Here is a 14,824-nt window from a genome sequence, read left to right as displayed (position 1 = left end):
AAGAAAGCAGGTTTTTCCTTTCTACTCATTTCTCCTATCATCTTAGCGCTATTTTAATTATTCTGAGTTAACACTGTTTTACAAAAATGGACAAATAAAAAATTAAACTCAAAAATTTGAAACAAATACTCTTTGTTGTGTGTGGAAAGTGACTACCTTGTCAAAAAAATACCTGTGAGCCTACGGCATGGCTGATTGTTCAATGTGATGAAACTTTCCTGGACCCTAAGCCTTAATATTTTGTTATCTGAGAATCTGCAGTTTAATTTCATCCTTTAAGATCAAAGGCAAATAAATTTACTTGGTCCAGTGATTCTACAAATCTCTGGAGAGCTGCAGGCAAGGCAGATCCACAGAATAACTCATTAACTTATAATGCTTAAAGCAACTTTGGGAAAACTGTTAGGAATTGAACACAGGCTAAAACTCCTGAAGATACTCAACAATATATCTTTCTACACAGTTGACCAGAAAACAGCTAAGCTGTTTGACTACTCCAGTGACCAGGAGCTCACTATCTAACAAAGCAATTCATTCTAATGTCTAGACAGCTCTAAACATATGGATGATTTTCTATGAACAGAAAAAAATCTGCCTTGTAACTTCCAAATTCTGCCTTTATACTGAATTTCTTTAACAGGTTCCAATCTTTCTACCTTTATTCCCAAACCATTTCTTGACCCTACACTTCATTTTTCTCTAGCTAATATCCTCTTTCTTTCCTTCCTTCCTTTCCTTCTTTCCTCTCTCTCCTTCCTTCCTTACTTCTTCCTTTTCTCTTGCAAACTCTTCAAAAAGTAGTCTACTGTCTGTAACTCCTTCCTTACTCTCAATCTCTCCTTAATTGGCTTCTATCACACAGGATTCTTGGAAAAGTGTATACTTCCCAACCCCCATCTTTAAGTATCTGTATGCTGCATTTGACACACTGATCACTCTGTCCTTCTTTAAACTACTCCTTTGGCTTCCAGAAGCTTTTTTCAAGTTCCCTGTGTTGCTCTCTAACATATATTTTTTCTTCCTCTAACCATCTTGTAGGTGATGGTGGTTCCCTGAAGTGCCCTGTCCACATGCTTACGGCTCCCAAAACAAGGTCCTCCAGTCCAGAGCTGGAGAAAAAAAGAAAAGGCAAAGGAGACAAGAAGGCAGGAGGGAAAAGCAGAGCAAAGAAGGAAGGAATAAAGAATAGAAAAGATACAGCAACAAAAAGAAAAATGTCCTGCCAACCAGACATATCAACCTGGAAGATGATCAACACTGAGGAGACTATGTTCTCTTTTCCACTAGTTCTTCCTCCCTTCTAACTGGTCTCAGTTGGCACCTTCCTCCGTGTCATCACAAAATCTAGAAAAAATCCCTGAACTCTTTCCTATGTCTAACCCTGGAACATCTAATCAATTATTAAACCCTGTCAGTTAACCTCTAAAATAATTTTATAAATCAATGTTCTTTTCCCATCTTAGCGGTCATTTTCTTAGTTTAGAACCTACTGATTTCCTCAAATCTAGAATGCAAGAGCAGTTTCCTTACTGGCCTTAAAAGTCCTGATCATGTTGTTCCCAAACTTGCCCTCCAACCAACTGCCAGAGACCTATCTAAAACACAAATTGGATCATGTCCCTCGACTGTTGAGAGATTTCAATGGCTGCCTGGGATCTTTATTAAGGTCCTCATCATGGCCAACACAGCCCTCCACAATCAAGCCGTCTCTACTTCTGCAGCTTTATCCCTCATCATACTCTGCCCCAGTTTTATGCTCAAACAATGTGGAACCTCTATAGTTCCTACCTCTAGGCTTTATATATTCATACCATCCCTTCTCCTAGTAGGACCCTCTTCTTGCTTCTTCACTTTTAAAACATATCAACTAATTCTTATAAGGCTCAGCAAACATGAGCCTTATCCTTATAAGGCGCAGTAAATCTCTTCTAGGATGCCTCCCCTTGTTTGACTCACCCACACTTTGACAATCCCAACAACAGTATGCTCTCAGAGTGGCCTGTGTATAGTACCATCACTAACTTAAAGTATTTTTAACCACTAATATTATCAAATCTCCAATGAGAATGAGTCCCTACCAGGTATGGACTGGATTTCAAAAAATTTTGTAATGGATGTTATTCTTCCTTTATCTCTTTGAAAATCTTCCAGATTTAGATAGTGATCCAATAATACATTTGCCTCTGGTCTAAGTCTCTCTCTGTTCTCCTGTCTACTACTCTGAACAGAAGCAATAGCTTTTTACTGTCTCTGTTCATGGGCAATCCCTGATTTCACAATGAGGGATCATTTCCTCCATTCACTGAATGTTTTAATCCCATTATATACAGAAATATAATTCCCAGTCATCTCTACTCTTTTCTGGACCTAAGAGTCTGGAATGTACATAACTATAGGCCCATAACTGATAATCCCCACTTATTGTCTGATCTGTTTCTGGTCCAGAGATTTATACTTTCTTAACCATAGATATGTCTAATTTTTAATTTTATACTCACTTTTTTTTTTCTTTTTTGAGACAGAGTCTCACTCTGTCACCAGGTGCCAGGCTGGAGTGCAGTGGCACAATTTCGGCTCACTGCAACCTCCGCCTCCCGGGTTCAAGCAATTCTCCTGCCTCAGCCTCCCGAGTAGCTGGGACTATAGGCGCACACCACCACGCCCAGCTAATTTTTGTATTTTTAGTAGAGACGAGGTTTCACCATGTTGGCCAGGATGGTCTTGATCTCTTGAACTTGTGATCCGCCCGCCTCGGCCTCCCAAAGTGCTGGGATTACAGGCTTGAGCCACTGTGCCCAGCAAATCTTCACTTTTAAAGAAAGGAGATATGATTTAAAGTATGAAATCAGAGCCATCTTGACCAGAAGCCCCCAAGTTCAAATTTTACAAGTATTATACAATCTTTTGGATCATGGTCAGCAAAGTACAGCCCATAGGCCAAATCTAGCATACTGCTTATTTTTGGAATGGCCTGGAGGCTAAGAATGGTTTTTACACTTTCAAATGATTGAAAACAATTTAAAAAATATTTTCTGACACATAAAATTATGTGAAATTCACATTTCAATGTTCATAAACTTTTATTGGAACACACCCATAACCATTCACTTATGCTGTTCCAGTTACTGATTGTTGTGCAACAAACAACTGCAAAATTTAGTGGCATAAAACCACCACCACTTTATCACTTCATGAATTTGGTGGATTAGGAATTCAGATAGGCACAGCAGTGATGACTTTTTTTCTACCCCACAATGTATGGGACCTCATCTGGGAAGATTGAAACAGCTGGATCATCTGGCAGCATCTTCACTCACCTGGCATCTTTGACTGGGATGGCTGGGCTTAGCAAAGACTATCTCCAGAGTGCCTACATAAGGCCTCTCTGGCATAGGTGGCTTTTCAATAGTCACACTTCTTACATGGCAGCTCAGGAGTCCTAGTATGAGTGTTCCAATGAATAAAGCAAAATCTGAATTGCCTTTTATGATTTAGCCTCAGAAGTCTCATACTCTATTGTACTGAAGTAGTCACAAGCTCACTCAGATTTAAGCGGAGGGAGACACAGATCTCATCTCCTGACGCGAACAGTATAAAGAAAAAATTGCAGCTGTGTTTTAAACCTCCATTTATGGGTTCATATCATTTTGTAGCAAGGATCCAGGATTAATGACTGATTTAAAATGTGATACACATCCAAGCCTCAGAGCATCCAAGCTTCAAAACGATTTAGCTTCACAAGAGGACCGTCATCAGGGTCCTAACATGTGAACAATTTTAATACTTCCCTATTTGTTTCTGGTCAGTCTTTAACTCCAAACACATAGGACACATGCATTTTTAAATGTTATAGGAATAAACTGGTGCCTTAAAAAGGAGTAATTTGTATCTGTGTGATAGCAAAAATGGCCCCAATTCTTTATCCATACCCTTTTCTTATGGATGCTCCTTGAATCTGGACTGGCTTTGTGGCTTCCTTAAGGCAATAGAGTACAGTAAGAGGTGATGGTGTGCCAGTTCAGAGTCTAGGCCTCAAGCAGCCTTGCCGCTTCTACTCATTCTTAGAAACCTGACCAACTACCATGGGAACAAGCCTGGGCTAGCCTGCTGCAGGATGAGATGCATAGCTCTGTGCTCCTACCTCCTACCACTGCCCCAGCTGACAGCCATTGATTGGACTTCAGAAGCAAAGCTCCCTGCTGACCTGTAGTTGACCATAGGCATAAATGGAGACCAGCTGAGAACAGCAGAACTGCCCAGCTGAACCCAGTCCAAATGACTGACCCACAGAATGAACTAAGTGATTACTCTTTTAAGCCACTAACTTTTGAAGTGGTAGTTATATAGCAATAGTTAACTGACAGAATTTGAAACACAGTTTTTAATGATTAACTGTAGAGTGGAAATTTCATCACATACCTCAGTACTACTGCACTGAATCACTCTGGGTACTAATTTTCCAAAGGAGGCACTACTGCTGGGATCCACAGAAGAAGGCACTGTAGCTAATGCCAAGTTCACAGATGGGTCAAGCACTTGATCCAAAAGAAGTCTATACAAGTAGCAAATGTCACTCTACCTGGAAGTTTCTAATCCTGTCTGATGCCAAGGCAGCCATAAGGTACCTTCCCTGTCCAGAGATAAGTGTGGCACCTGCAACCAGCAGTTAACTATATAACTGGAACGTCAGAGTAACACATCAGAGCACTCCTGTAATCCCAGTACTTTGGGAGGCCAAGGCAGGCGGATCACAAGGTCAGGAGTTTGAGACCAGCCTGACCAAAATGATGAAGCCCCATCTCTACTAAAAATACAAAAATTAGCTGGGTGTGGCAGTGGGGCACCTATAATCCCAGGTACTCAGGAGGCTGAGGCAGGAGAATCGTTTGAACCCAGGAGGCGGAGGTTGCAGTGAGCCAGGATCATGCCACTGCACTCCAGCTGGGTGATGGCAAGACTCCATCTCTAAATAAACAAATAAATAAATAAAGTTTATATTAGGTTGAACCATATGAAATTGCCATTGTTGCAAGTCAAAATGTTTGCATATCAGCAATTTCATATGGTTCAATCTAACACTGCAGGATTTGGCTCATGAACAAAAATAAGCAAAAAGAAAAGCTTCCTTCCTTTGCTTCTCTTAGTCTCCAAAGCCCTCACATACTCTAGAGAAGTTTACTTCCTATGAACTTTTAAGGACATATATGAAAAAATATGTAAAGCCTTGCTTATAAATACATCTTTTTAAAATTCAAAACACTTAGTTTCCTTTAGGAGTTGTATTCCACTTACCAGACTTACGGTAATTGGCCTGTGGGTCCCCAGTGGGGTATTAGGTCTCTCTACCTACATCTCAAATTTCTAGATCAGATCTGAGCACCCTCTTTTCAAGTGCCATTTGTACACTGCAAACCAGGATTCCAGAATGTTATTTAATTCAAGAAGAGGTTGTTGACAAAAAAGTATTCTGATCATTACTATCAGTGTGGGTTTGGTGATGGTAAGGGAGGATATATTTGGTTTTATTCTAGTTTCTTCTGCTTTTTCTGCCCCAGAGTTGCAACCAGATGGCTAGACTATCATCTCTGGATCTGTTGTCAGTCAGAGCAGGAGAAGCCTAAGAAGCAAGATTCCTACCCCTGCATGTGTGACTGGAGTGGTGAGGCAGTTTTCCTCTATCTTCCTGGGCAGCCACAACAAGACCCTGTGAGGAGGCGCAGGTGCTTCGAATAACTGGCACTCTCCCAGGCCACAGCCGACACCACATGCTCAGAACAGAGGCTCAATTTTAATCCTTCTGAGACACCATCTCAGAGATTGGCCAATATACAAACATGTAATCAATGTAATGCTTTTGTGTGCTCATGTGGGTCTTGAGCTCGTGAATTTTTTGCACTAACAGTTTTAGAATTTTCTGCCTAGAAATTTTTAGAATTACCCGAGTATAAATGCAGTCTTTTTTATGGTAAATGTTATTTCATGAAAAACACTGCATACATAATTTCAGCTTCAATGGTCAGAAGATCCTGTGCTTTCAAGCGTACTGTTAGAAATGCAAAATAGGGACAGCAAAACTCCATCATCCCACCTCAGTTCCCTCAGTACAGGATGTTTTCCTCCTTCAAAGGTTTTTTTAATAAGATCTTTCGTCCAGTGTCTTTTACATAACCAGCTTTCTCTATTTCCCAAAGAAAATTATTGCACAGTCTAATTAAGTTTTCCCTTAGGAAACACCACTCCTGACACAGAAAGGAAGACAAAACAATGGTGGCATATTGTGGAAACAGGAATATTTCATTTTTACCAACTGAAAAACTATAAAAATTAAAACTACCCCTAAGCTATTAATATGCAATGATTTAAAATATCAGCAATTCACATGAGACTGGTAAAAAGTTCTTTGTTCATTTACTGTTTTTATCAAGTTCTGAATTCAGAACACCACACTCCTACTTTGACAACTGATAGCATCACAACCACTTAAAAACAAGTTCAGAGAGTTCCATTGTGGACAGTATAAATGATGCTTGTTTTTGCATGACCTATCTCAGAAGTACAGCCAAGGAGGAACTGAGTCTCACATGTTCACTCTCACAGGGCCCATCAAATAACTTAATAAAGATTTGATGAAGGAACTTAGTCTGCAATTTGGAAAATGTGGATAATACATCAACTTTCTAGTCCATTACCATATTATTTTTATTATAATGGCTTTGTAACAAGCTTTAATTTGACAAAGCAAACTCCCCTCACAAATTTTCCTGCCTCTGGGGCATTTATTCTTTCCAAAATGCAAACCTGATCATGATACTTGGTGTAAAACCCTTCCATTGCTTCCCAGTGCTCACAGACTCCACTTTAGGCCCCTGCAGGATTGTGGTTTAGTAGAGTGGAGAGTGCAACTTTAAGATGAAATCTGACTGCTCAACAGGAGAGTCACTGCCACCATCAGAGAACCTCTCTCTCTTCCCTGGTTCCTTACCAGGCTTACTCTCTCCTTTAAATAGCATTGAACAAATAATGGTTTTTTGCAAGGGTGCTGTGTAAGGGGTCCCCAAGATCACCCCTAGGTTCAGTAATTCACAAGGAAGACTCACAGGATTCAGCATACAATCATACTCTCATGGCTATGATTTATTACACTGAAAGGATACAAAGCAAAATTAGCAAAGGGTAAAGGCTCATGGGATGCAGTGTAGGGGAGACAAGACACAAGCTTCTAAGAGTCCTCTCCCAGTGTATACACAAAACAGAACTTCCCCAGCAACAAATTGTGACAATACATGTGAAATGTTGTCTACTAGGGAAGCCCACTAGAGGCTTAGTGTCCAGGGTTTTTATTGGGGACTGGTCACACAGGCACCCTCTGACTGGTACAGACCAAAATTTCAGACTTCAATAAAGAAAGCAGGTATTCAGCATAAACCATATTGCTTGTATAAACAGTTCTGGCACAATGAGCCACCCATATCAGTTCTGGGAAGGTCAAGAACCCTCCCAAAAATAAAATTCCCATTTGCCAGCCCAGAGTCAACCTTGTAAGAAGGCCTTTTCAAAGTCAGGTCTGCTATGATAACACTTTATTTTTTTTTGTACAGATGCCAATCATTAACTTGGCTGGGCACCTACATATTCTGCCTAGACCTGGATAGGTAAACAAAACCGTGACAGTAATCTGAGCAGGGGACTAGCGGAACAGGAATAGAGGAACATCCATCCTTTTCCAGTAACAACAAGAAGGAAGAGGCAATGAGGACTGCTTCCTGGGAGAGGCAATGCCTGAGCCCAGTTTGAACACGACAGATATTGTAGTGTGCATAGATTTAAATCCCAACCAGTTGGGTAAGCTGTATCTCAGGAAGTGGGTTATCCACATGGACCAGGGCTATAAATCACTTTGATTCCCTGCTTTAAACTTTGTATGGCTTCTAAATCTCCAGCAAACCATGCAGCTCTGTCAGAGGTGGTGCCAACCTACTTTTCCAGTCCTACCTGTGATACTCTGCCCCTTCAGTCTCTGTGGTCCCAACATCCTGTATTCTTTTCAGTGCCTGGAGTATGTTCCTTTCTACCTCCAATACTAACCTATCCACTACTCTAGACTGCTCATCATCACCCTATCCTACTTCACATGGCTATTGAATGATGTCAGATTTCAATCCAAACATTTCCTCAGGATAGCCTTCTCTCCCCTACTCCAGAGTAGGTCAGGACCCATGCCATTTGCTTTAGAGCACCAAGTAACTTCTCCTTTATCACTATGAACACATTAAAGTACATTTCCTTACACATCTACACTTCAAGAGGGCAGAGACCAGGCCTATGTTGTTCACTGTGATAACCTCAGAGCCTAACACAGTGCCTGGTACATACTGGGCACTCATCAAACATATGAATGGGGAATGAATGAGGGCTCAACTCCCCTTCCCCAACACTACACACCTCCTGTGTCTAAAGCACACGACCTAGACTAGCTCAACAAGTCAGCCAAGTATTTTGACAGAAGTTATTGGGAAAGAGGCACTGCATCTCTACAGGTGCAGTCTGCCTGAGAGTGAAACTAAATCACAGGAAGGCACAGGTGAGAAAAGCAGACGTGGGGCTGCAATAACAGTGTGGATGTTGCCATTCCTAAAGGCAGCAGCCTGTGGACTTCATTTACCAGTGAACCCTCTTTGTGTTACTTAGGCTAATTTAAGTCGAGATTCTGAGATGTATAATTAAGAATCCTTATAGAAAAATAGTAACTGAAATTAGGCATGTGGTTATTTCTCCTAAAGAACAAGGGAAAGACTACTAGTAAGCCTAACTTGTGATGCCCCAACCTACTGGCCTAGGGAGTCACAGTTCCTTAAGTTATGAAAAGGGCTGGTTACTGTACAGGGAGAAAAGATGCCCTGGCTGGGAAGTAGAGCACAAGCATCCTGGCTGGTCATTATTTACAAAACTACTTTATTTGTGGGAACTCAAAGAAACCAGATCTCCCAATAGGCTAAAGAGAGATGAAAATCTCCCTTATTTTCAAAGGGGGTAGATATAATTATTGCAAATGAAAAGCCTGAATATCACTTCGAACTAAATTCTAAACCACATTAATAAAGCATTGGCTGGATAAGCACTTGAAAAAGAAAATAGTCACTAGCAGCCAGCACAGGCTCTCTAAGAACATGACATACCCAACTTACTCCAGACTCCTTTCTATCCCAGTCACTCATTTATTGAGAAAATTATTTATAGGCACAGTAATATGTAGAAGTAGCTGGCAGGATTTTCCTGTTGATAAGGTAAAGAATGGAGGCTGTAGGCAGGTAATCCTGAAGGTAGGTGTCTTCTGGTGGGACACAGAGCTATGTCCTTGGCCCTATCTTGATCAAAACTTTGATCAGCAACATAGATGAATCTAGGGTTATTGACCCTAACAGGGATAACATTCGTTAAAAGAAAGAGAATTCAAAAGCTAATATTATAAGTAGAAACAGGATGAAATTTAACTGGAACGTATGTAAAGTCACTGCAATTAAAAAATTGTTTCCCAAATACAGGATGATAGCAGTTCAGTTTTTGATGTCAGTAGATACCACAGTTTAGTGATGCAGCTACTAAACTTGGGCTGATTTCAGAAACATAATGTCTACCTCAGTTGGACAACTGGACAACCATGTTCCAATCTGAGTACCATAAACGGTGACCAACAAAAGTGCATCCAGAGAGGAGAGCCAAGACTAGAAGAAGTTTGGGGATCATGTCACATAAATGACCACTGAAAGGATGAGAGTTGGTATAGCCACCTGGGAAAGCAAAGACAGAATCCTGTAAAACTGAAAATAACCATACCCTATAACCCAGAAATCCTATTTCTAGACACATAGCTGGAGAAGCTCTCATAAATTTGCACAATGATCAATATAGAAGTGTTTATAAAAGCAAAATTCAGAAAGTACTTAGGCTTCCATCAATAGGAGAATGGCTAGGCAGAACAAGGTTCGTTCATACTCTGGAATACTTTGCAGCAGTTAAAAACAATGAAGAAGGTCTATAATCAATCAGGATGGACTAAGTTTGCCAAGGTAACAAAAGGAACCTAAAATCTGAATGGCTTAACACAACCAAAGTCTGTTTATTCCTTATGCTACATGTTTAAAGTGAGTTAGTAAGAGAGCTTATTGTAGTTATTCTTGACCCAAGCTGTTAGAAGCTCCATCTCTACCTGCCAGGGGAATGGAATGTGGCAAATCTCATATTAGCGCTTGAAATTTCCATTTAGAAGTGCACTCATTATTTTTACTGACATTTCAATGACCAAAGCAAGTCATGGGGCCACACCTAACCTCAAAAGGGATAGAAACTACAATCGTACCATATGCCCAAATGGCAGACAGCCAAAAACATTATGTGACATATAATAATATATACTATGGAAAGATTAATAGAAAACATATGAAAATATCTAAGACATTTTGCTGTGTGGAAAAAACACAGATACATTCAGAACACTATGTAAATTAAAACACAGATCCACAACAAATCTATATAGTGTTTATATCTATCTATCTATCTGTCTATCTATCTATCTATCTATCTATCTAAAACTGGGGAGGGAGGAGGATGACATTAGAAGAGGCAACTATCTGGGAGGCTGAGGCAGGCAGATCGCCTGAGGTTGGGAGTTCGAGACCAGCCTGACCAACACGGAGAAACCCTGTCTCTACTAAAAATACAAAATTAGCTGGGCATGGTAGCATATGCCTGTAATCCCAACTACTTGGGAGGCTGAGGCAGGAGAATCGCTTGAACCCGGGAGACAGAGGTTGTGGTGAGCCAAGATCATGCCATTGCACTCCAGCCTGGGCAACATGAACAAAACTCCAACTCCAAAAAAAAAAAGAGGTGACCAAAGGAGAAAAAAGCATTTCTGTAATGTTTTAGTTCATGGAAGAAAAAAAAAAAAAAAAAAAGGCTGGGCATGGTGGCTCACACCTGTAATCCCAACATTTTGGGATGCCAAGGCTGGAGGATCACTTGAGCCCAGGAGTTCAAGATCAGCTTGGGCACACAGCAAGACCCTGTCTCCAAAAAACAAATTAAGGCTGGGCATGGTGGCTCACACCTATAATCCCAGCGCTTTGGGAGGTTGAGGCAGGTGGACTGCTTGAGTGCAGGGGTTTGAGACCAGGCTGGGCAACATGGAGACACGTCATCTCTACTAAAAATACACAAAATTTAGCTGGATGTGGTGGCGTGCGTCTGTGGTCCCAGCTACTCAGGAGGCTGAGGTAGGAGGCTCACTTGAGCCTGGGAGGCGGAGGTTTCAGTGAACCCAGATAATGCCGCTGCACTCCAGCCTGGGCCAACAGAATAAGACGGTGTCTTAAAAAAAAAAAAGGAAAGAAAGAAAGTAGCCTGGCATAGTGACACACAAGCGCAGTACCAGTTACTTGGGAGTCTGATGTGGGAGGATTGCTTGGGCCCAGAAGTTCAAGGCTGCACTGAGTCATGACTGTGCCACTGCACTCCATCCTGGGCAACAGAGCAAAATCATGTCTTCAAAATAAATAAGCAAGAAAAAAAGAGAAAAGATCTGACAAAATATTAATTGTTGATAATTCTGGCTGGCGAATATGAGTATTTATTATATTATTCTTTGAATTTTTTCCATTATATTAACATCCTTGAAATAAGAAGTGGTTAAATGAATCAGGAATGTTTTAGCTTAAAAGGCCACAGGGGCTGGGCATGGTGGCTCAGCTTGTAATCCCAGTGCTTTGGGAAGCCAAGGCAGGTAGATTACTTGAGGTCAGGAGTTTGAAGCCAGCCTGGTCAACATGGTGAAACCCTGTCTCTACTAAAAATACAAAAATTAGCTGGGTGTAGTGGTGTGCACCTGTAATCCCAGCTACTTGGGAGGCTGAGGCAGGAGAATCACTTGAATCCGTGAGGCGGAGGTTTCAGTGATCCAAGACTACACCACTGTACTCCAGCCTGGGCGACAGAGCAAACTCTTGTCTGTCTCAAAAACAAAACAAAACGAACAAGGCCACGGGTGGGAGAAAGAGGAATGGCAAGTAGGAAGATAGATAGCTTTAAATATTTTGGACAAAGGAAATTTGCTCTGTGTGACTATGGAGGGGAGAGCCAGGAGTGATGGTGAGAGATCCTGAAAGGCAGATTTTGGCTTGGGAACAAGGAACCACCAACCTAATAAGGTTTTTGATCTCCAAGTAGCCTCAAAACTGTATGGAGGAAAAATATGTATTTTTTGAGGTAAAAAAAGTGGTCAAGAGTCAGACAACCACCTGTCTGACAGACAATGTGGCAAGGATTCCTGCATTGGGAAGGAATTTGGATTTGGTAATCTCCAAGGTCCCTCCAATTCTCAGGTTCCATCAACCTTGGACTAGAACCTCTCAGCTTCTAAATTCCAGTTCACAGGCTCTGGGAAATGTCCCACAGTCATCCCAGGGAAAACTTTAAAAGATAATACAACAATCTGAACTCAGTACAGATCTGAACTGTGTTACTTGGGAATATTTCACAATCAATAAGAAATAAATCACTTAATTGGGCCTAAAAGTTATCATAGTCAGGGAGTCACAAGAATTACACTGGCCTTGAATAAAGCTAGCTTTAATTCTCACACCCTGATCAACCTTATGTACATAATTAAATCACTATTATTTGGAGAACTATTGCCTGTTTAATTACTGTTTCTGTGACTTGTTTTTGTTCTCCCAGTACCAAAGTCAAATTGCTCACACAGCTAACGAGATCTCCACAGAAACATCCTGCTGAAATGAACATTCCTTTATAAAATGGAAGAGTAAGAATAATGAACGTGTTTTCTTTTAAACTAGTTGCTCTAGCTGCTAACAAAAGAAAAAATAAAAGTCTTAGCAATGGAAAACAAGTATCACTGACCTGTCCTATGAGGAAGGCCAGTCTTGCATAAAGATAGTGAGATAAGAACCCAAGCAGCTCTCTGCTGCTACCCTGCTCCCAGCCAAGAAGATAATGGGTTTCAATAGGAGTAAATGAAACAACATGCTATGCCTGAAGATTTTCTTTCCAAAAGGTAGCATACCTTTTAAACCAGTAAGGTTCTTTTCTGTACATAGTTAATATATGCCTAGAAGGTTATAAGTTGAGCAGCCTTTGTATGACTGGAACCTGATAGATCTCAACAGACACCTGGGAAGCCCACTGTGGCTTTTAAAGAATGCATATTTCTGGCTGGGCACAGTGGCTCACACCTGTAATCCTAGCACTTTGAGAGGCCAAGGCGGGCAGATCACTTGAGGTCAGTAGTTCGAGACCAGCCTGGCCAACATGTGAAACTTTGTCTCTACTAAAAATACAAAAATTAGCTGTGTGTGGTGGCGTGCAACTGTAATTCCAGCTACTAAGGAGACTGAGGCAGGAGAATAGCTTGAACCTGGGAGGCAGAGGCTGCAGTGAGTCAAGATTGCACCACTGCGCTGCAGCCTGGGCAACAAAGTGAGACTCCATCTCAAAAAATAAAAGTAAAAATACATAAAGAATGCATATTTCTACCACAAAAATACTGAAAGCATGCTGCAACATAAAAACATGTGCTCTGCCCATGTGTTTTTGCCCATTTAGGATTTCCTTTCTTCAGTGATTCTGTACACATAACTAACAATAGGAAATACTTTCATAAAAGTGACTGCTATTTAGTAGTAGTTTCTTCTACTATCTTTCAAAACTAAAACAAAACCAAACAAACCCAAAAAACGGCCCACAAAGCTCTTAAATATTCCCAAGTTAATGAGGTTAGTATGGCTTAATTATACCTTCTTTCTAGACCCACATTCCTGACTGTGCTGGAGCCTCATGTGGCCTGTCCTCCATTACCCACCAGAAATACCATGTGAGGCAAAAAGCACCAATATGCTGGAAAAGCAGCTGCCTAGACCACCACAATGCCTTGTAGAGACAACGTTCTGGCCCTAATCTATGAGTAAAACCTGGTTCCCACCCCCTTCCAGGTTTCTCCATCCTTCAAATGCAAGCACTTACCATTCTAAAATGTCACGAAGCAGTGCATTTATCCTTGGGAGATAGAGTTTGGTGATAAAATGCAAGACTGTAATGTTAGGAAGGACAGAGTGTGGGGAAAGCCAGAGACAAACAGGAGAGGGAGGAGGAGAAAGGAGTTCAGGAATGAAGTTCTAGGGGGCAAAGGTTATTGGAAAACAGCAGGACAGAAGCAAGAGACTACGACAGAGAGGCAGGGCCAAGGAAAACAACGAGGTCAATGATATGCTACACAAAGAGAAAGAACTGTGCTTCCAGATGAGATTACCACATATACTTTTAGAGAAGTGGCCCTGTTTTTCAGGGGGTCATTATGTATTCAGCCAATAGTGCAGCTCCTCTGCTTACTCTTAGCAACTTTTGTCCACCTAACTGCACCAAACATTATGTATCTGAAACTATTATTTCAGAGATATAAATACTTCAGCGGGAAGGGAAAGCAACCCCAAACATCCATTAAAATATCAGTGAAGACGTCTGGTTCCAAATAAGATGGTATAAACACACCCTAACCTTTCTGTTCACCAAATGCAACTATAAAATCTGTAAAGAAAATATGGGCAACTATTAGAGAACTCTTAAAAGTCTATAACAGCAAGCAATCAGGAAAGAATGCCAGAATGCAGAGTACAATTGAACTGGCAGTAACTTTACCACTTTTTTTCTTCCAGTATTCACTGGCCTGAACTCAACACAATGAAATCTGAAAGTGAGCACTGTGGTTAGAGCACATGTTCTGGTTCAAGGTGCTTTTTTGGAAAAGGGAACTAAT

At 41.0% G+C, this 14,824-nt stretch overlaps 1 protein-coding gene across 1 annotated transcript in view; it reads right to left on the bottom strand.

Moving 5' to 3' along the window:
- The window catches only part of JADE3 (jade family PHD finger 3), a 106,705-nt gene extending 92,410 nt beyond the window's left edge, over positions 1 to 14,295 (bottom strand). Inside the window, exon 1 of the mRNA XM_017517785.2 lies at positions 14,035 to 14,295. The gene's annotated coding sequence lies outside the window, so the exon portion shown is untranslated. The remainder of the gene's footprint in view (positions 1 to 14,034) is intronic.
- Between the last annotated feature and the right edge of the window lie 529 nt (positions 14,296 to 14,824).

This window comes from Cebus imitator, unplaced genomic scaffold, assembly GCF_001604975.1.
Source record: "Cebus imitator isolate Cc_AM_T3 unplaced genomic scaffold, Cebus_imitator-1.0 Scaffold647, whole genome shotgun sequence".
NCBI classification, from domain to species: Eukaryota; Metazoa; Chordata; class Mammalia; order Primates; family Cebidae; genus Cebus; species Cebus imitator.
Note: the sequence above shows the minus strand (reverse complement) of the source record. Positions and strands in the feature narration are given on the sequence as shown.